Here is a 24118-nt window from a genome sequence, read left to right on the forward strand (position 1 = left end):
ATTCAATATTGACAGCATTAATTTGGCTGCATAATTAAACTCAGATATTCTCAAACAAAATTATGGCAAAATATTCGCACAGCTAATTCATGCCCAAAATTCAGTCATAAGAAAATGTATTTGAGACTGGAATTGCATGCATATCACATTAATATATGTGGATGTGTGCACCGACCAACCTGCGTCTAAATGTGACCATAAATTGCTCTATGGTGAATACTCATATGCAGCGAATGTTAAGTTGCGGTGCATTTAAGTGGGCCCATCGGTCGTGCTCGTTCTGTGGACGTTTGTGCTTAGTTCGATTGCCGTTATTTTGTGACCACGGTTGCGTATATGTATTGCTGGTAGTAATATTGCGGTGGATTGGATTTACTGAAGAACTTGCGAATAATTTTGACATAACGTCAGTTTAGCAAAGCCCGAAGTGATCTTGTCACACGAAGTAGTAGTAATTCTGAATGACAGCTTTCTTCGCGTAATATAGCGTCTGCGTCCTCGTTTTTCTCTTCTAAAATAAAACCTCTCGAAAATGTTTACTTAATTTGACTGTTCTCTTTTCACAATGTTTTTCACGTTTAAATTAATATTTTAGGGCTTCTATGAAGTGTGATGGCTAATGGAAATTTCCGAAAGTATAAACTTCTTCACCGCTGGAGAATGGAGTCATGTGTAGAAGTTCTCGCAAGTGAGGAAAGTCCTCTGTGTAGCCTAAGAACATCCGTTTGAAGGCGAGCTAAAGTGAGAAGGCGAACCATTCCCTACATAGAGTTGTGCGCTGGGCTTGGGACCCGCCACGTAAAAAAAACACCCCCAATGAAAAGTGACAACCAGCCTCGGATGAGAGACCCTCCTTTTGAGGACGACCATGGCAAACGAATTAAGGACTACGAATTGAAGGCATGCACTTGGAAGGTCCGGTTCCTTAATTGGGAAGGTGCCGCTGCCCAGCTGGTTGATGTCCTCGTGAAAATAAAGGCTGACATCACCCCCGTCCTAGAAATGCGATGGATGGGACAAGGACAGAGACGAGTAGGTCCTTGTGGCATTTACTACAGTAGCCATATAAAGGAGCGCAAGTTTAGTGTGGGATTCGTGTTGGGAGAGAGACTCCGTCGCCGAGTATTATCATTCACTCCGGTGAATGAACGTCTAGCCACAATACGCATCAAGGCGAGGCTCTTCAACATATCGCTGATTTGCGCCCACGCCCCGACGGAAGAGAAGGAAGCCTCCACGACGAAACATCCCCAAATATGTTGAGGCTGATCAACTTCGCCGGGGCCCGAAATATGGTTGTCTGTGGTACTAGAGTCCAGCACAAGAAAATACATCAAGCTACCTGGCTGTCTTGGGATCGAAAAGCCACCAACAAGATCGATCATGTTGTGATAGACGGAAGACACGTCTCCAGTGTTCTAGACGTGCGTACGCTCCGAGGTCCTAACATCGACTCGGACCACTATCTTATTGCAGCCAAGATACGCACCCGCCTCTGTGCAGCAAAAAACGCACGTCAACAAACACAAGGAAGGTTCGACGTCGAGAAGCTGCAATCACAATAAATAGCCGAATGATATTCTACTCGACTTGCACTCCTGCTCTCCGAGAGCACTAATAAACAATTCGGTGTAAGACAACTGTGGGACGGAATTTAAAACTCCTTACTGCAAACGAAACCATTGGTTTTCGGAAAGTACAAAAGAACAGCTGGTACGACGAGGAGTGCCATGTCGCAGCGCAGAAAAAACAGACTGCCAACCTCGCAACGTTACGATCAACCACAATACGTGCGGGATGGGATAGATACCGAGAGTTGAAGATGGAAGCGAGACGCATTTAGAGACAGAAAAAGACAGAGACCGAAATGCGTGAGTATGAAAGCTTAACAAGCTGGCCGACAGGGGCAATGTTGGAAAATTCTACGAAAAAATGGAAGGCTTCAAGACCGGATCATACTCTTATAGAACACAAGGATGATATTGATATCATTGACCTCAACACTCGCACCGTTAGTTCTGCTTTCTCCAGACTGGATAAGCAATCAAAGAAAATGGGTCTGGTAGTGAAGAGGGCAAGACGAAATATCTCCTGTCATTAAACAAAACAGCAGTCGGACTCGCGACTAGGCTCCCATGTCACTGTTGACAGTCATAACATCGAAGTTGTAGATAATTTTACCTATATTGGAATCAGCATTAACAGCAACAATAATGTCAGCCTCGAAATCTAACGCAGAATAATTCTTGCTAACAGATGCTACTTTGGACTGAATAGGCAATTGAGAAGTAAAGTCCTCTCCCGACGAACAATAACAAAACTCTTTAATTCACTCATTATTCTCGTCCTGCTATGTGGTGCAGAGGCATGGACAATGACAACATCTGATGAGTTGAAGTTACGAGTTTTCGAGATAAAGATTCTGCGAAAGATTTATGGTCCGTTGCGCGTTGGCCACGGCGAACATCGCATTCGATGGAACGATGAGCTCTATGGGATATACGACGACGACAAGGCTTACAAAGTCGCCAAGGACATTATGAATCGATAGGTTCTTAAAAAAGTTAACCGAGTCTAAAAAGTCAGAATTAAATTCGCCAAATTATTACTAAGAAAATGAATATTTCTCTTTAGCAAAGCTTTCTTACACAAATTATTAATTCCTATCTATTTCCCCGCTTATGCATTATTTATTGTTTGCGTAGAAGCTAAACAGTCGCCATCCGTACTACAGACATATCGGGCAACATATGGCACAAACATATCTACACGCCTCCGTCATCAATCAATGATCAATCAATTGAACCTCCTTACTTCAGTTTTTGCACACCAACAACGTCATTTGAAGGGTCCTCTCAACAATGCCCCGGCCACAAGCTTACCAAATTAAAACGTGAATGCGGGAGTAAATGTCAACTGCGAGGAGCACAGAAGGGCGTCGTGACAAAATGGCATGGACAAGAGCAGTTGCAATTCATTGGTTGAATGATAATATGTTCGTGGGGTAGAACTACGAAACAGATGGTGACAGTGGACGATTAGTGAGTAAGTGAAGAAATGGTGCAATGTTTATTTATCATATAAGGACATGATTTCAATCCTTCAGTTTGTATGACAGATATTTCTTATAGTTGTCCGAAGTTGTTGATTTCGACAAATTATAAGCTTTTTGTGAAGATAAGTGTTACAAAATTCGTAGCTTAATATGTCTAATTTACGATATCAAAGTGACAGTGACAGCAATTATTGGAATGTGTCCAGAAAACGTTGAATCGCTGTGCTCCTCATAACTTCCTAAAGAAATAGTGTTAAAATTTTCAAAAGAATCGGTGCATTGGCCGAAAAAAAAACTACATTTACTTTCACAACACTTTAAGGCAGTAATCAAGGAGGTATCGTGTTTTTGACTGATTTTATTTGTGTATGGTCAAAATAAATAATTTGGTAAATGAACTTTTTGGCAGTAGTAGTTTGTGAAGAAAAATTTGTGAAAGGAAAATGTCGTAAGATCTGCAGACTGTGGTATAGGGAACAAAAGTTCTCACGAAATAGCCAATATCGAAAAACTACATACTACTGTACAGTCTAATGTTGGTAAATTTAAAAAGACTGCTGAAGTAAGAAGACTTGGTGACAGTTGAAGACCCATAAGAATTTGCAAGCCCAGGCTAAAAGTAAAGTTGTTCAGAATATCCGATGTCCCTATCGCCAAGTAGTTGTAGAAAGCTGGAATTGCAGAAGCCCACCCTCAAGCTTTTCGGAACTTCATCTATTTTTAGAGCGCAAGTACCACAAAACAAGCCACACTTATCGAAAAGGAATGTGGCAAAACATTTACGATATTCCATATAATATATGATAACGTATTTTTCTATCCTCTAAATTTTACAAATGAGTCCAAATTTGTTTTATTTAGATCTGTTGGTTAAGCAATAAAAGTTAAAAATTAAATAAGACTGCTGGACTGGACTGGAGGATGATCTCTGTGTTGCAATAGAAACAAAAGACGTGCAGGGTACAAAATGTCTTCGGCAACCTTGTTTTTTATTGAAGGAGTTATGAAAAAAATGGATTACTAGGCAATATTAAGAAAATATTTAGCTCCATTAGCAGCTATAGTAAATTTATATGGTGCCTACTAACATACTTATTATGGAATGGTTGTTGTTCAGCGGATCGCCACATCCTATCCTCAGTCGAGACCTCAATCCCATTGGACATCTGTAATCCTATATTGAGATGAAGTTATGAGAGTGCAAAAATAATAGCGAACGTGTGGTTAAGGCTGCTTTTCAAGAAATGTTGGCACATATACCTCTTGAACTTACACAAAATTTGAACTATTCTGTAGGGATATATGGCAAAGGTGCCCATTAGGGTGTGTCATTCTGAGGCAACCTGTTTTTATCAACTGAAAAACAGGCTAAAAACTTTCGAAAATGTGAAAAAGAAAGTCACTCAAAAGATGAGCTCTTAATATTAATATAAAGAGGTGCCTATTTCAAATTTTCTGTTTTCCATATAAATTACATGGAAAAAAAATCATTTTTTTGTGGTGGGTATTGTGCGGTTGTTATTATATGTGCACGCGATGGCTGCCAGTAGGGATGGTAAACTCGATTCCGATTCTACTGGAAAATCGAGTTTTCTCGTAAAATAATCGATTTTTCGAATGTCAAGAATCGATTCTTAATCGACTTCGACTACTGAAGATCGATCCCGAAAAACTGATTATTTTACGAGAAAACTCGATTTTCGAGTAGAATCGGAATCGAGTTTGCCATCCCTACTGGCAGCCATCGCGTGCACATATAATAACCTCCGCACAATAACCACCACAAAAAAAATGATTTTTTTCCATGTAATTTATATGGAAAACAGAAAATTTGAAATAGGCACCTCTTAATATTAATATTAAGAGCTCAACTTTTGAGTGACTTTCTTCTTCACATTTTTGAAAGTTTTTAGCCTGTTTTTCAGTTGAAAAAAAAGGTTGCCTCAGAATGACACACCCTAGTGCCCGTACAAAGTTGCTAACGAAAATATATTTATCTTGGAATTTTAAATTTTTTCGAGAAGTATAACGTTTTAAAAATAAACTTAAATTACGTCATGAAAATTATTAAAGCAGTTTCTTTGTCGCTATAACCACTTTAATTAAAATTTTATCTCTCAGATTTCCCGATATAACCCGTTATCTATCTCGATTAGTTTTAGGCGATGCAAACAACTGTTAAGTGAACAAAACAATTACCTTATACTTTGTAGCAACATGGTGACCATTAATGCAGTTTATGCTCGAGAGCATGGTTCTAATTGTTGAATCTGTAGAAATGCATGACAATTTAGATAACATCAGCTTCCTCTCTACCGTCTTGCGGCATAATTCGATATTATTTGAAATGATGTTGCGGGGATACTCTCAAAATATCGAAATTCAAAATGCCGACACATCAAAAAACCGACAAAATTTAAATATGCAGCCAAATCAAAATACCGACAAATCAAAACACCGACAAATCAAAACACCGACAAACCAAAATGCCGACATGTGAAAAATGTTTTATCTTGTCCGCCCTTATTTCTATCGAAGCACAGAAAGAGAATTCTGCCGACTAAGGGTTATGATCCTGAGCGTGTTCGTGGCCGGAGGCCGAAGGCCGCAGGGCCTCGAACGAACAATGCCACGGGATACACTCAAAATATCGAAATTCAAAATGCCGACACATCAAAAAACCGGCAAAATTTAAATATGCAGCCAAATCAAAATACCGACAAATCAAAATACCGACAAATCAAAACACCGACAAATCAAAACACCGACAAACCAAAATGCCGACATGTGAAAAATGTTTTATCTTGTCCGCCCTTATTTCTATCGAAGCACAGAAAGAGAATTCTGCCGACTAAGGGTTATGATCCTGAGCGTGTTCGTGGCCGGAGGCCGAAGGCCGCAGGGCCTCGAACGAACAACGCCACCTTTTCTTAATTCGTCGGTATTGTGATTTGTCGGTGTTTTGATTTGTCGGTGTTTTGATTTGTCAGTATTTTGATTTGTCGGTGTTTTGATTTGTCGGTATTTTGAGTGTCGGGATTCTAAATTTCGAGATTTTGATTGTCGGCATTACGTTATACACCCCAACGCCACGTTTTCTTAATTCGTCGGTATTGTGATTTGTCGGTGTTTTGATTTGTCGGTATTTTGATTTGCCGGTATTTTGATTTGTCGGTGTTTTGATTTGTCGGTATTTTGAGTGTCGGGATTCTAAATTTCGAGATTTTGATTGTCGGCATTACGTTATACACCCGATGTTGCGCGCTTATTATAAAATCTATGGGCGCCATAGTTTTCGAACACACATTGAAGAGTTTTACAAGATGATCTATGTATATACATACATACAATAAAGTGATTAAAAAAAAAAATTTTTTTTTTCGTTTGGTACTCGGAAAAATAGGTTCCTAGACACCTCTAAGAAAGCCTCTCCAAATATGAGATTTTAATTGTAACGGGAAGGTCCTCCTACATAGGTACAGTTTTCTATTTTTTTCTTATTATCAGATAGAAAAATTTATATCTCGCTTCCAACTACTTGAAAAAATATCTTGTTCCTAAGATTTTGTAGGAAATTGAATGCTCTACAAAAAAGATCTATTAAGATTTTTTCGTAAACCCAAACATTTATAAGATATTAACAGTTAAAGTTTGAATTGAATGCTCTACAAAAAAGATCTATTAAGATTTTGAATTGAATGCTCTACAAAAAAGATCTATTAAGATTTTTTCGTAAACCCAAACATTTAAAAGATATTAACAGTTAAAGTTTGATTATTTTTGGGAAAATTTTTTTATTTCTTATGAATTTTAAAACTCAATGAAAAAAATTATTATACAGTCCCCTCCCGCTGCAATACACTTATGCCAAAGAATTTTCACTTGAAAAAATCCTTCGTCGTTATGGCCATTAGAGCCTACTTCGATTCAGATTTTATATCCTCAATTATATCAAAACGGTGTCCTCGGAGTGGTCATGTGAATTTGCTGAATATCCAGAAGTTACACGCAGGTAAATCAGGCGAATGTGGTGGTTGCGGCACGATATTACTTGAAAATGTGGCGAAATGATCACGAATAACCAATGCAGTATGAGATGGTGCATTATCACACTTCTTTGTTCAATAAATTCAGACATAGCAAAAATCGAAGAATTCACTTTTAGAGCCTCACAAAACGACGCGTATGTATCTCTAATACTAATAAATATTTTGGCGTGAAATATAGCATAGATGTCACTATCAACTTACAGAAAAAAAAATTACCGATTCAGGAAACACGCGAAAAATTCAATTCATTCAATTTAATCACAGTAGTATAGTGATTTTAAGACGGTAAATCTGATTGTTGCATCATCTACTTAAGGCAGGTGTATGGAACTAGTTAAGTTGTGTTTTAGCGTGTAAAGTTCATTTACCATTACTTTATTTTCAGCTAGGTCTAACTGCGCAGAATATTCAATTCCTAAGTTGGGTAATTAGAAAGGTGGTTGTACTGCTGATTTTTGGACGCCTGGGCACAACACTCTCGACAACGCTAAGTATTCTCTCAAATATAAAAACACTGAAGGTTTTTTCGCTATGTTCTTTTATGATCGTTTGAGTAATATAACTAATTAAATTTTATATATCCTCAAAGGCAGACAAATTGACCACGTCATATTATTACTGTGATTGGGAAGATGTTATACTTCATTCAACTAACGCGGAGGAGAACAAGAATTTGTTGAAACTTATAGCCTTGATATATTTAAATAGTAAACCTTTTCGTTTAACTGGTCTTAATTTTTCCGTTGTTAACTATGAAACAGTTGTAGCAGTAAGTGAAAAAAAAATAAAAAATAAATCAGTATACTCATTTATAGTTATATGATATAACTCTTCGCATTTCATTTCGTTTCATTTTTGATTCTAAGAGGCGCAGGTTCCTACTTTACAGTTATTTACGCCTATAGCTAAATGGAAAGAGACATGATATAGAAACTGTAGCAAATAAGAAAAAATAATTGGGAAGGAGTCACTACTGTTTGGAAAAAGAGATAATGTTCCAAACTTTTAATCTATTTACTTAGATACAGACAAAAATGTAGTAAAAAATAAATAATTTTTTCAGAGTTTGTAACTGGGCTGCGTCTAAGTAATTTGTAATTTTTTAGAATATTTTGACTTTAATAGAAACAGTTTCGACTAGTAAATTCCGCCCTTAGTTTCCATTGTGATATACACGTGTCAAGGAAAATTATAATCTGTAATACCGTTTTTGTTAAAACTTTATGGAGAAAACAAGGAGCTATGGTTATCTAGATAACCTAGTTACGAACTTAAGGACCGCTAATTTTTCAAGGTTACTGTGCTTAAAAATTCTTTCATTTGTTCTGAGATCAAACATGGCCCACTTAAGATAACTTTGCATTATAATTTGCAGTATTGATAATATGAAGAATCGTGGACTTAAATTTCTATAGTAATAAAAAAGTTCACCTAGCAACTGTCTTTTATCGGAAGTTAGTTTAAAACCTCCAAAGGTTCTTCAGATAGGAAAGCTTTCTCATTGTAATAAGATGTGACTTAAATTTTTATTAAAGCCTGTTGCATCACGTTAAATCTTTTATCATAAGGGAAGAAAAAGTGCAGGCATTATCATTCCTATCTTGCATGGAAGCTTGAACTGCCCTTTCGCTTTCTTTGGCGAACTGCAAAAGTCACATTTAGTGGTGGGGCTGTCTTGACAAGTATTAGCCTCTATCACCTCTCTTATGATTCGTTCAAAAGATTCGTCATTGCCAATAGCACCCTCACGTGCTCCGAACAAGCGAAACAAATTATTATAGTGTGGCAGGCGCTGCTGTGGTCAACAACATCAACAATAAATGTGGTAGCTTAAAACTTTTGTTGCATCAATATCATTTGTTAATGCCGTCATTGTTGTTTTTTATTAAACCGATTATTGTAGCTAGTTAATAACATCAATATTACGTGCTGCATCGTATATTTATTTATATAATGGATGACGCTATACCCTGCCAGCCACGGCTAACCACTTTCCTCAAATATTTCGATACAACTACACATTTTTTCTCTATGCACTAACACCAACGCACATTTTCGGGTTATTTTTTGTTTACCTAAATGCGATGAAAAAAAGTTTCTTTCATTTCTTGATTTATTTGAATTAGTGCGAATGAGAAAACATAATTGTCAATAGTGCCAAAAGAAAATCCCAAAAAGGATAATAAAAAAACGATTGAAAGACGCATCTCATTCGTGCTCGTACAACAAAAATGTAAGTGAATGAATTTTATGTAATTTTTTAACAATATTTTGCTAATAATTACTTCATTTATTTTTATAGCATTGGAAATCGGAATTGAATTGGAAATAGCAGCAGCAGCAATATCATCAGAAGCAGCAAATATAAATTTTTAAGTAAGTGTGTGAAAATAGTGTGTGTTGTTTGAAATTGGATTGCGCAGTCCAACATAATACGCAAAAATAAATACACATGTATGTATATAGTAAGTATGTATTTTATGCGTTTAAGGCGGCCTGCACAATCCAATATAATATGTGAAAACAAATGTTTATTTTATATTTTAAATAATCAGTTAATATTATTCTTTTCCTTCATATATTATTATGATTTTTATACAAATAATCTTTCTTTCAGAGTTAATTCTATTTGTATTTAATAATTTGTTGTTTTCCCCAGATAATATTAATCTTCTTTCAGATATTATTATCATTTTTATATAATTAATCTTTTCTTTCAGATGCTATTATTATTTATATTTAATTAAATTTTTTTTCAGATTTTATCACTATTGTTATTTAATTAATCTTTATTTTCATTTTAGATGTAAATAATTCTATTTAATTATTCTTTATTTTCAGATATTAATAATTTTTTTATTGAACATATGTACATATTTGTAATTCTGTAAAAAATGCTTATTAATAATGAAAAATAAAAAAATTTAAATTTAAAATGTTTAGAATTTTAAAAGTATTTTAAATTAGGAAAGAGAAAATGCAACCCTGCATCAGCTGTCGATTGGGCAGGACAGATATACTTTTTTATATGACACTGCTGAATGAGCGCAACAGAGATGTATGATCACATGAATATGTACGTGTGAGGGGAAAAGTGGTTAGAATCTTCACACGGGCTATGGCAAGCTTTTTTTACTTTGGGGTTTGGCAACCTTCTATTTCATTAGTTTTTTAACCGCTCTTGGCTGGCAGGGTATTTAGTCACGTGTAGGGGTGTGTGTGTGTTGGTAGGCTTCTAGCCACAAAAACACGCAGTTGTGGAAACATGCACGCGTGCAAGAGTGTTAATTTAGTAGCACACCTACACTTTTGTTGTGGCCAAAGTGGTAGCAGTGGTTTTGGAATATGAGTGTGTGTGTATGGGCCACAAGTTGGTAAGTGGAAACCCACACACACATATATACTTATAATACTTTCAATTCGGATATGAAACAATCAATATTTATATTTGGAAAGTCTTTTTAAAAGTCAGGGAACTCTTAATATTTTTGCGAATTGAAAAACACAGAAAGAGTTTTTGAAGATCAAATTTTACAGAAGTTGTCCGGAAAGACTGAGTCGATTTAAAAAAATTTATTGAACCAATCGTTGCAATTCTTTAAAAACTTCTAAAATAGGCTCCTTCTGCGTTGATGCGTTGATGCAGCGCTGCCAGTGCGGTTTCCAAGCATTGAAGAAGTTGCGGAAATCATTCTCCGTAATAGCCTTGAGAACCGAGGTGCATGCTGCTTGGATCCCCTTTGTCGTCTCAAAATGCTTGCGGAAAATTGTCTCTTTGTCTCGGGATCATACTCAAAGATCCATGACTCGTTACCTGTGATTACGTTATTCAAAAATTTGGAGTCACTTTCAGAGTATTTTCTTGGCACACTTCCCCTCGCCGCAATTTCTAATCGTCAGTAACCACTTTTGGGACCATCTTCGCGCACACCTTGCGCATGTTCAAGTGCTCCGTCACAATGTAATGAACCACAGATTTTGATAAATTTAATATCTGGGCAATTAAACGAAATACGAATACACACGAGTCACATTGTCGGTGTTTGTCGAAGTCGCAGGTCTCCCAGCACGGCCTACATCAACAATCTCTTCCCGGCCCTGCAAAAAGGCCTGGTGCCACCAAAACACACCACTTCTTGCTAAAGCAACATCTGGGTAAGCCTACTTGATAATATCAAACGTCTGTGTCGCAGATTTAGTTTCACAATCGCAGCAACACGTCGCGCGAAAATGTTTGTCCTGACTCTCCATGTGCTTGGAGACAACTGACAAGCCGCTTGTTCGTTAGCTAAACACCGAATCCAGCCAGTGCGCGCACGCTCCGAAGAAAAATCAGGCGGAAGAAAATCAGTCCTGTTACCACCGGACAAACCCTGAAGTATCAAATTTCATTTTAATAAATTGTTGTTATAATTACACACAACTCTTTTTTTACACGATAGATACGTTTCTCAGAAAACCGTGTAAAAAAATAGGCGTTTTTCTATAGTAAAATGGGGGATACGTTCCATGTCATCTGAAAACCGCTTAAGATAAAATAAAGAACTATATTTACTTCGAAAAATCGTGTAAAAAATGTTGAAAACTATACAATTTCAGATATGCATACAAATTGTATATTCATATGGCATTTTATTGAGCATTAAAACTTAAAATGCATAATTCATACAGGTGAAAAATTGGTAGATTAAGGAAACACAAAAGAAATCTTTTAGTCCAGAATTAACAACAGAAAAATTAGTATAGAAATAAAGAAAAAATATTTATATAGCTACATAATTATTCGTCGCGACTTGATAACAAGCGCAATTGTTTGCGACGAACTGGACTAAAATCGGTATCATCACTGAAGATATCCATTTCAGCAACGTAAATATCATGGGAACAAAATGTGTGGGTAAAAGTTGTCGAATAAGGGGATTACCCAGTTACTTTTATGTATGTTCATTTCAGTAATGGTGGTAAAAACAAACATAATTTCAAGACAGTGATTTTGAAACCGTACTAGATTAAACATTTTCACAAAAAAACAAAATTTCAACCGTGTAACTTCAAATCCATGTAAAAAGAAACCGTGTAAAACAAGTAAGGAAGGGCTAAGTTCGGGTGTCACCGAACATTTTATACTCTCGCATGATAAAGTGATAATCGAGATTTCATTATCAGTCATTTACATATTTTTCAAATACCGTATTTGTGTAAAGTTTTATTCCGCTATCATCATTGGTTCCTAATGTATATATTATACAGAGAAGGCATCATATGGAATTCAAAATAGCGTTATATTGGAAGAAGGCGTGGTTGTGAACCGATTTCATCCATATTTCGTACATGTCATCAGGGTGGTAAGAAAATATTATATGCCGAATTTCATTGAAATCGGTAAAGTAGTTCCCGAGATATGGTTTTTGGTCAATAAGTGGGCGAGGCCACGCTCATTTTCAATTTAAAAAAAAAGCCTGGGTGTAGCTTCCTTCTGCAATTTCTTCCGTAAAATTTATTGTTTCTGACGTTTTTTGTTAGTCGGTTAACGCAATTTTAGTGATTTTCAACATAACCTTTGTAAGGGAGGTGGGCGTGATTATTATCCGATTTCTTCCACATTTGAACTGTATATGAAATGCCTGAAGAAAACGACTCTGTAGAGTTTGGTTGACATAGCTATAGTAGTTTCCGAGATATATACAAAAAACTTAGTAGGGGCGGGGCCACGCCCACTTTTTCAAAAAAATTGCGTCCAAATATGCCAAATATGCCCCTCCCTAATGCGATCCTTTGTGCGTAATTTCACTTTAATATCTTTATTTATGGCTTAGTTATGACACTTTATAGGGTTTCGGTTTCCGCCATTTTGTGGGCGTGGCAGGGGGCCGATTTTGCCCATCTTCGACCTTAACGTTCTTATGGAGCCAAGGAATACGTATACCAAGTTTCATCATGATATCTCAATTTTTTCTCAAGTTACAGCTTGCACGGACGGACGGACAGACGGACGGACGGACAAACAGACATCCGGATTTCGACTCTACTCGTCACCCTGATCACTTTGGTATATGTAACCCTATATCTGACTCTTTTAGTTTTAGGACTTACAAACAACCGTTATGTGAACAAAACTATAATACTCTCCTTAGCAACATTGTTGCGAGAGTATAAAAAGAGTTGGTTATATTTATAACCACTAAAGTATGAAATATAGCAGTTGAATAACGTTTTAGTTGCTTTATGCTATTGGACCTAAATGAAGATTGAAGAAAAACAAGCTGAAAGATATTACATAGAAATTGTTAATACCCAGAAGTTGGAAAAATCTCTTGAACTTGAATTGCCTGGCACTAAATTGGTGCAGGAGTAACAAACACCGCAGTGGAAACTAATGAAGTCATTAAAGGGGTTCATGGATTCAATGTCTGTAATAATATAGTACGCACATGCCTGAAAAATAACGGACTAAAGTCTAGAGCGATTATAAAAAATTGTTCCTAAATAATAAGCACCGTAAGGATCGATTAGAGTTCGCCAAACAACACAAACAATTTCCCATCCATGATGGGAAGAAAGTTACTTGCTCCGATGAACCTAAAATTGATCGAATTGAATCAGACATGGATTGACATACATGTTGGTGCACCAGATCGCAACATAGGCCTGTGAATTACATTTGGAAATGGGTCGCTGATGACTTAGAGGTGTTTTAGCGAAAATGTGCTGGTTGTACTTCGGCGGAGGGCTTATATCTTCCAAGTTTGAATATATTCGGATTCGTACGCCGATAAGGAGATATTTTCAAGAAGGATAACGATCCGAAACATCCATTAGTTCCCTGATTTGAACCCCATTAAGCAGCTTTAGGCCATTTCAAAGGGAAATTTGTGTTAAAAAAGATGATGCAAAGGCTGTAAACGAATTGTAAGAGCGGGTCTTCACACAACTATTAACGTGACATAAGCCGACGGATTAACGAACGGATAAACAGACAGGCAGTCGGACAAGACTAGATCGACTCAACCCGTCATGCCAATCATTTAAATATATGTACATTTATCTTGGGTTTCCGGCGTTCCCTTTAGGCATTATAATTCATCATCTGTTATATTTTGAATAATTTTATATTTATACTCTCGCAACAAAGTTGCTAAGGAGAGTATTATAGTTTTGTTCACATAACGGTTGTTTGTAAGTCCTAAAACTAAAAGAGTCCGATAAGGGGCTATATATACCAAAGTGATCAGGGTGACGAGTAGAGTTGAAATCCAGATGTCTGTCTGTTCGTCTGTTCGTCCGTCTGTCCGTTCGTCCGTCTGTCCGTTCGTCCGTCCGTCTGTCCGTCCGTCCGTCTGTCCGTCCCGTCTGTCCGTCCGTCCGTCCGTCCCTGCAAGCTGTAACTTGAGTAAAAATTGAGATATCATGATGAAACTTGGTATACGTATTTCTTGGCTCCATAAGAAGGTTAAGTTCGAAGATGGGCCAAATCGACCCACTGCCACGCCCACAAAATGGCGAAAACCGAAAACCTCTAAAGTGTCATAACTAAGCGATAAATAAAGATATTAAAGTGAAATTTGGCAAAAAGGATCGCACAAGGGAGGGGCATATTTGGGTGTATTTTTTTTGGAAAAGTGGGCGTGGCCCCGCCCCCTACTAAGTTTTTTGTACATATATCGGAAAATACTATAGCTATGTCAACCAAACTCTATATAGTCGTTTCCTTCAGGCGTTTCCATATACAGTTCAAAAATGGAAGAAATCGGATAATAACCACGCTCACCAACCATACAAAGGTTATGTTGAAAATCACTAAAATGAAGTTGACCGACTAACAAAAAACGTCAGAAACACTAAATTTTACGGAAGAAATGGCAGAAGGAAGCTGCACCCACGCTTTTTTTTAACTTAAAATGGGCGTGGCGTCGCCCACTTATGGACCAAAAACATATCCCAGGAACTACTAATCTAATTAATTTTACAGCAAAATACAAATATATGTAAATGACGGATAATGAAATCTCGATTATCACTTTATCATGCGAGAGTATAAAATGTTCGGTGACACCCGAACTTAGCCCCTTCCTTACTTGTTTTTTAATATTCATGATATGAATATACTGTTAAGTATAGCAACGATAAGAGTTTTCGAGGTAATAAATATGTTGCTAACGCGAGTTATGTCGTCACATCAACCCTTGATACTTTCTTCCTGTTTACCAACTTTTATACAATTATTATTGTTTTAATTTTTACTGTATTTTTCCTGACTCATCAAATTTCTGTTACTTATTTACCTTCATGCAAAATTAATTTTGAAATAAAATTTATTATTGGTGTAACCTTCAAAGAGATAAGGTATTTCATTTAACGAAGGAGCATTAGTAACATAACTGGCGCAGTCGAAAAGCCAACGGTTCGGGTTGAAACTTAACTAAAAGTGCTAACAAAATAATATCTTTGTTAATAATTAAATCCTTGGACCACATAAGGGGCCGCCTGTTCAAAAATTCGCAGGAATATCGGACGGAGAACAAATATCAACAGCATATTGGTATAAGGCTACAAGGAAAATAAGTGGAAATTCTCGAGAACCGTTGGAAAAAGGACCTAAATCCCTCATGCGTACACTTCTCATAGGGGCTCTGTAAGTAAATGAGTGGGTATTGAATTACAAACATAAAAATAAAAAAAAAACAACAAAAAAAGGTTTTTTTTTTAAGAAAAGTTAACATATGCACATACTACATATATTGCGGAAATAGATGCAATTAAAAAAAAATTTAAATAAAAGTATAATAATTCAAAAGAAAGATTGGAAAGATCATAAAAAAATTAACTACATATACATGTATAAAAAAGAAAAAAAAAAAGATTTTTTTGAAGAAAAGTTAACATATGTACATACTCACATATATTGCGAAAATAGATGAAATTAGAAAAATTTTAAATAAAAATATATCAATTCAAAAGAAAGATTGGAAAGATTATTAAAAACATATAATCTTTACAATTTAAAAGAAAATATAACATACATTGTCAAAATAAATAAAATTAAAAAGGAAAAAGTGGAAAAGTTAAGTAAAAATAAAATTAATTACATAGATGTAATTTAAAAACAAAAAAAAATTGATTCCAAATTCCTATCAGTCGGAACCAAATTATCTTACGTAAATAAAACAAGTTATTATTTTTGATGAGTAGTAAATCTAGATATTTTCCATATCCTAAAAGTTTTAAGATTTTTAAGTCAAGAAGCCTACCCGTTATATCCGAGGACATTGCATTAAATTTTAATATGCTTTCAAATACAGAAGTTCCAAGTATATCAGGGACTCAAGCGACAACTAATAGTAACAACATGAATAATATCGACATTTATAACTCACTTAGAATTCCAGATGCAATCAAGGACCTACCCAAATATGATGGTAACCCAAGATTGCTCCACGAGTTTATTAGTAATGTGGAAGAAATGCTTCTTCACATTAGTGGAGCAGATAACACTCCTCATGGACTAATCCTCTTGAGGGCCATAAGAAATAAGATAGATGGTCAAGCCAACGAAGTCTTAAACATGTATGGCACATCCCTCAATTGGGATGAGATCAGAGGAAACTTGATATCGCATTATTCAGATAAAACGACAGAGACATCCCTAATTAGAGAAATTCATTGTTTGAAACAATACGACAAACCGATTGAAAAATATTACAGCGAAATAATGGAAATCCAATCAGCCTTGTCTAATAATTTATCTATCCATGAGTCCGACACTAATGTAATTAATGCAAAGAGAAATCTATTTTCTGAAATGTGCCTAAACTCATTTTTGTCGGGTTTACGGGAACCTATGGGATCTACAATTAGAACAATGAGACTAGAATCATTGCCGATTGCCCTTGACTACTGCATCAGACAAGAGAATATTCATTACATTAGGTCCAATTTGAATAAACCCAAATATCCTCAATGGAGACCAAATTACCAATATAATCCATATCCTAAATATCCACAAAATTTTGTAAACAATGCACCAAGAAAAGAAAATTATTACCAACCTAGAAGATATTCTAATTTTTCAACCAGACTTTACTATGTTAATAACAATAATTTTGAGCCAAATTCAAACAATCAGTAGTGCGTTTCTGTAACTTTTCGTTATGATATCGAAAGAAATATCACTTTTGCGTAACGAAAGGTTTATAACGAACAATTGTTTTGAAGTGTTTCTGTAACTCAGAAAAGTCACCTTTCGTTATGGTTGTGGTGAGTCGTTATCGATGGTATCGAAAATGTGCTATAACTAAAATGAATGCATAAACATCTGTCAATGTACACGAATATATTTGTTTTGTTTACTGCAAAAAAGTTTTGTTTACTGTTATTTTTTTTATTCGTAAGTACAAATAATATTTTATATACTATATACATATATGTATATTTTGAATGTATAAATTTATTATCAATGTTATAATTTCTTAGTGAATCAAATTATGATAGCTGCTGCATTATTTGACTTATTGGAGGACCAACGGAATATGTTACGCGTTCATCGGCGACATCTGAGGGATACAACTGACCCATTTCATTTGCCGGAAGCTCGCTTTGAAGAGCTATTCCGTTTTAAAAAAGATCCAACAAGAGCTAAGTCCTCATATGGAAAGTGGCGAAAGGCGTAAGAAAATCATTATATACATAGGTACATAAAAAATATTGTGTATGTACATATATACATGTTTATATTTTTACAGATTTTTTCATCTACGGGTTTTCCCGGGTGCATTGGTGCTATTTATTGCACCCATGTTAAAATTAAAAAGCCGGCCGCTGATGTTGAATGCTGCTACATAAACAGAAAAGGCTACTTTTCCAAAAATGTGCAACTTATTTGTGACTACAATTTAAACATAGTGTCTGGGAACGCGCGTTATGGTGGTAGTACCCATGATGCTTTTATTTGGGAGAACAGCCAATGTAAACAATTTTTGGAAAGGCAAAACGCCAGTGATGTAGATTCAAGTTGGCTTATTGGTGATTTAGGCTATCCACAGCAACCATGGTTGATGACACCATTTCGAAATCCACAAACGATTGGGCAAAATAATTACAATGATTGCCACATTCGGACTCGGAATTGTGTTGAAAGGCTTAATGGAGTTTTGAAAAAGGTATTTGGGTGCTTATGACATGAACGGGGTGTATTGTTTAAACCAGCATATGCTGGATCAATAATAAATGCGTGTTTTACCTTGCACAATATCAGATTAAAAAGAAATTTAACAATTCCAGACATAAACGTATCGTCAAATTTCAGTATGGAAGTTGACAATTTGGAAGAGAATCGTGAAAATTGTAGTGTGCTAAATCAAGGCAGAAGATGTCGGGTTAATATAGTACGAAATTATTTTAACTAATTATTATTTTATTATAATTACTATTAATTAATTATTTTAATTAAAAAAAATTCACAAATTAATTAACATAAAAAAAGGATTTCATTTCAACAAAAAAAACAATTCATTTTAATAATAATAATAAAAAAAAATAAATAATAATATAAAAAAAAGCTTTGTTTACTATTTTTCGCATAATTGTTTAAGCGAAGCGGCCATGGCTTGCACGGAGGCACGAATGCCTTTCGCCACGGACAGCAACTGGTCAAATTCCTCCTGTCGTTTGCGTTTCTGCTCAGCAAGAGTGGTTTTCACTTGTTCAAATGCACTGAAGAAAGTGGCAGTCTGTCGCATTCTGTCTGGTGTGGGCGATGGCACTGTATTGGGTTTGGTTGACGGCTGTGCAGCATTTGAGGTTTTTTGAGGTGTATCCAATACGTCATCAAGTGATTTCAGCAATTCTTCATCTGCACTATCATTCATCTAAATATGAAACTTTGTGATTAAAGCTCAATAATTTCTTTTTGTTATACGAAGATATTACCTCTTGAAACCCCGACTCCTTAGTAACGCCATCGCCATCAACAAGTGCAGTTGGGAAAAAGTTTAACACTTGCAGGTCCATACCATCTAGCGGCGCTGGACCTTGGACCTGGCAGGACGATGTCCAGTAGCGTTCTGGAAACGCATAATTGCGGCCTGCTGCTTCTTTACGCCTGACTTCCAGTCTGCCCAGCACTGCGAATTGAAATAAATATCAATGAATGCACAATTGTACATACATGCATATGTTTATATATAATATACTGAACGAACCTTTTTCCACTGCTCAACGGTTTTACATGATCATCCGCATGCGTTCAATTCCGCTGTGAGAGTTGCACCTACACCATTAGCAGCTTTGCCGCTGTTTGGGCCACCAAATTTTCCGGTACCAACATTTCTATGATTTTTCAATAAATCTAGAAATTTTTGTTTTTGTTGTTTGGTAACTTTTCCACTTCTTACTTTTTTCTGTAAATAATATAAACAATACAAACATACACAAAACATCAAAATTTTTCCAGCTTACCTCGCTCATCTTTATTTTGGCGCAAAATATCACTGCAATTTTTTTAATGATATGATAACGAATGTCATAACGAAAGAAATAACGAAAATGCTTTTCACCAGACTTACAGAAACACTACACTTCGTTATACTAGTGAATTCGATATATCGTTCGTTATTATGTATAACGAAAAGTTACAGAAACGTACTACAGAATCGTAATTTGTTACCCCAAACTTCCCAATTACACCGCGAGAATTTTTCAAATTTTAAACCCAGCCAACGCTTCGATAATTTTTCGAGACAAACAAATTGGAGGCAACCACAGCCCCCACCAGAACCTATGGATACCGGTAGTGGATTTTCAAAATTTGAAAAGGGCACAAACAAATTTAAAACTAGCCCAAGCACTCAATTTAGTAGGATAATAAATAGGAATGAAATGAATAATATTTACGAATTTAGAAGTCTTCGAAACGAAAGCTCTATCCCATGTCTTGACCACCCTATATCAGTACAAGCTCTCCATTTGGCAGACAATTAAGATTCCTAATAGATACTGGAGCTTCTTCTTCATTTATAAACCCGGAATTTATAAATCCCTTAGATATCAAGAAATGTATTCCAATAACTACATCTACCATCTTACATAAATATATGAATAATTGACAAGCAGGTGTCAGGAGACCTCTTTTCAGTTATTGATATTATACAAATAGTTTATTTAATCTTTTAAAGTTAGTTTTACAAAGTTTAGAAAATAAAGAAATAATAAAATAGATTTCCTTGTTCGTTACGTGTGTATGCAACCGACGCCACTCGACCACTCACTTCATGTACAGATGGCACCCTTTGGCTGTTACTATTTAGGACATAGGTTGCCAGATTGTTGACAGTCGGCCTTTCCTGACAGTTGTGGCACCACGGCTTAACTTTGCTTGACTCGTAAACGGATGAGAAATTTCGCGATTTTATTGGCATACCCGGCACGTCTTCTATTAAATACCGGTCATTATTCAATACCTTTGTGATACGATAGGGTCCACGATATTTCGGTTCTAATTTTATCGACTCACCGGTTGCGGAAACTTCGTTTTCTATGGCTACTAAATCGTTTTCGTGATAAATACGAGGAAGGGAATGCCTTAATTTTTCTCTTTCGCGCTCGATATTTTTGGATGCAAGGGTACGTTTTTCAACTATCGGAAATTATTGGTAGATTCGTTTACGTCTTCATGTACGTAAGCTAAAGTCAAAAATGAGCTCGTTTGGGCTATAACCCGACGTTTTATTTTTCTGCGAGTTAATAGAAAATTGTAAATTTCGTAACATTAAGTCCCATTCTTTTTGATTATCTACAGACGTCCGCAAATAACTAAGGATTGTTTGATTTGCGCGTTCGACTTGACCGTTCGACCGCGGGGTACGTACAGCCGTTGTAACGTGTTTTATCCCGTTCCCTTCGCAATAGGACGAAAATGTTTTGGATGTGTAAGCGGTACCACGATCAGAAATTAGTTTAGCCGGTAACCCAAAATAGCTAGTTATCTCGTTTAAGGTATTTATTACGTGAATCGTCCGCGTGTCGCGCACCGCTTTAACTATAAGATACTTAGAAAGGGCATCGGATATAGCCAAAATGTAACAATTTCCTTTCCTACTGCGAATGAATGGACCTAGGTGATCAACGTGAATTACGCGAAACGGTATCGGTTCTATCGGATCGTAGTGCATTACACCTTCGACTTTACCGGATTGGGCTTCTCGATAGCAATAATCAATGCACACGGCGATGTAATTCTTTAGGTATTTACGCATTTGGGCAAAACTTACTACGAATGCGGGTGATAGTCTTCTCTAACGCATGATGACCCATCTTGTCGTGGCATAGTTGAGCAATACGCCATCGTACAGCTTTTGGAACGACGAACTTAAGGCCATCGTCTTCTAGATGATAAAGGCGGTGATTTTGAATTCGAACGTATTTCTTGATTTCTGTTTCTCGATCAGATTTAATATGACCTCGTAGAATGGCGACTACTTCTCGTCATGAATTTGCATAGTGTAAAGCCAATCGTTGACGTCAGCTTGTATCTCGAGGATAGAACTTACCGGTTCCACGTTTTCAGCGGGCTGGTCAGGTGCTCTACTCATGGCATCTACGTGTGGTAGCCTGCTACCGGAACGATGTACTGCTTCAAAGTCGAATTCGGATAATTTCAGCCACCATCGAGCGATTTTTGCTTTGAGCTTTTTGTTATCTCGAACTTTGGCTACGACTGCACAATCGGTCGCAAGACGAAATTTCTTACCAAGAAGGTATATGCGGAAACGGTGCAGCACTTCGACAACGGCGAGAGGTTCTAACTCATATGAATGATATCGGCTTTCGGGCTCTGTGCAATGACGGCTGTAGTACATAGTTGGCTGCCACACTTTACCATAATACGACTGCATTAAGACACCTGCGAGGCCGATACTGCTATCGTCTGTATGTACCTCATGCTGCGCATTTTGGTCGTAAAGGGCCAACACCGGAGAGGATGTCAAAAGATCGATAACACGTTGATATGCTTGTTGCTGTGGCTCATTCCAGCGAAATGAGTTGCGTTCAGATTTTCGTAACATTGTTGTTAAAGGTTTAGTGATTAATGAAAATTCAGGGACAAATTTCCTGAAGAATCCCGTAAGTCCTAGGAAACGTCTTAACTCTGTAATATTCGTCGGCGCTAGGAAATTGGAGATGGCTGATAGCCCCGGTTCCCAGGTATTATACCATTCTCAGGTATCACGTATTCGATTTTACTTTCAAAAAATTTGGATTTGTCGATTCGCAAAGTCAAACCGCTTTCTCTAAGGAGAGTCAGGAACTTTTCAATACACTGTAAACCTTCTTCAATCGTACGACTGGGTATAATGACGTCATCTAGATTCATAACAGTTTGAAACACGGCCGGAGCATTGACCAGCACAAAAGGCATGCGGTTAAACCTTCATTGGTGACAAATGCCGTGAATTGTTTCGATTTCTCCTCGAGCTCAATTTGATAGTACCCCATTCTTAAATCTAGCGTTGTAAAATATTTATTACCTGCGAGCTGTGCGAAGTGCTCCTCCATAACTGGCCTTGGGTATGACATTTTGGTTGTAATTTTATTTTGGCACCTATAGTCTACGCAAAGGCGATGCTCACCGTTTTGTTTTTCAACCAGGACGATTGGTGACGCTTACGGAGATTCGGATGGTCGTATAATTTCGTTTTCTAGTAATTCTTTGATGATATCGGCGACGATTGGTCTTTTTGAAAAAGGAATACGATACGGCTTCATATTTACGGGTGTTTGCGAGTTCAGTTCAATTTCCATTTTCTTTAATTTACAACGACCAAGATCAGAAACTTTCTCTGAGAACACATTACGGGCCAGGTCGTGTATACAACAGGCAAGGAGTCGACCCACTGCTTGGCTGGTCTCGCATTTTCTGTTGCACAAGGAAAAATAGAACATTGTCATCGATACCGCGCGCATTACGTAGCATTTCTCGAATAAACTGTGTAGCATTTAAGACATCTTTGAAATTGATTAACGATGGCAATAGATCAATTATTTCGCGCACATTAAACATTGGACGCGGTTGCCAATTTTGCTGGTGGTGAATTGGCGCATACGGTGGATCAGATATTACGGGAAAAGTTGGATAAAATGGAACATGCGTAACCTAGCGGTGCTGCTTCAGGTATTAATGTTAAGCTACTTGCTCATATTGCTTGCGTGACCGGTATCTGTGGCGAGGATATCGGTATTTGCGTTTGTGAGGTCGGTACCGGCAACAGAGGTACAGGGAACTGCATTTGCGTGGTTGGTACCTGCAATGGGGGTACTACTGATTGCACGGTGTGTACGTTCGAGGATGTGAGAAGTATATTTGTATCCAATGATGACGGAATACGTTGTGGTACAAAGTCTGAAGATGTTGCAGCAACATTTTGCCGCCGTTTTATTTCGCGAATTGTATTTTCTAACTCACCAACTCGTTCTAACAATACCGAACTAGCACTTTCGTAATGCTCCTCGTTATGTTTATACCTATCTAGACGATTTATGAGCGTATTTTTATTACCACTACAGGCGAGTCCTGCATCTCTACACACATTTAGATCAACGACGTTTTATTGCGCAAATTTTTCTATTATCACGTTTTGTTTTGCTACCGATGTTCAACTAGTTGAAGTTTTACCATATCAGCGAGCAAAGTACGCTTGCGTGCTGAATAATAACGGGCGTTGCAAAACAAATACACGATTAATTTTCGTTATATTCGTTTGTGTTGTGACTACGGTTACCTCTTACCTCTTTACAGTTATTAATATTATACAAATAGTTTATTTAATCTTTTAAAGTTAGTTTTACAAAGTTTAGAAAATAAAGAAATAATAAAATAGATTTCGCTGTTTGTTACGTGTGTATGCAACCGACGCCACTCGACGACTTACTTCATGTACAGATGCCACCCCTGGGCTGTTACTATTTAAGGCATAGGTTGCCAGATTGTTGACACAAGATACATTACCTATTTTCAAAGAAA

The 24118-nt window shown here is 36.7% G+C and overlaps 1 pseudogene; it reads right to left on the reverse strand.

Annotated features, from left to right (window-relative positions):
* Positions 1-18804: 18804 nt before the first annotated feature.
* Positions 18805-19538, reverse strand: LOC126754626 (uncharacterized; annotated as a pseudogene).
* Between the last annotated feature and the right edge of the window lie 4580 nt (positions 19539-24118).

The sequence above is a fragment of the Bactrocera neohumeralis genome, chromosome 4 (assembly GCF_024586455.1).
Source record: "Bactrocera neohumeralis isolate Rockhampton chromosome 4, APGP_CSIRO_Bneo_wtdbg2-racon-allhic-juicebox.fasta_v2, whole genome shotgun sequence".
In the NCBI taxonomy this organism is placed as follows: Eukaryota; Metazoa; Arthropoda; class Insecta; order Diptera; family Tephritidae; genus Bactrocera; species Bactrocera neohumeralis.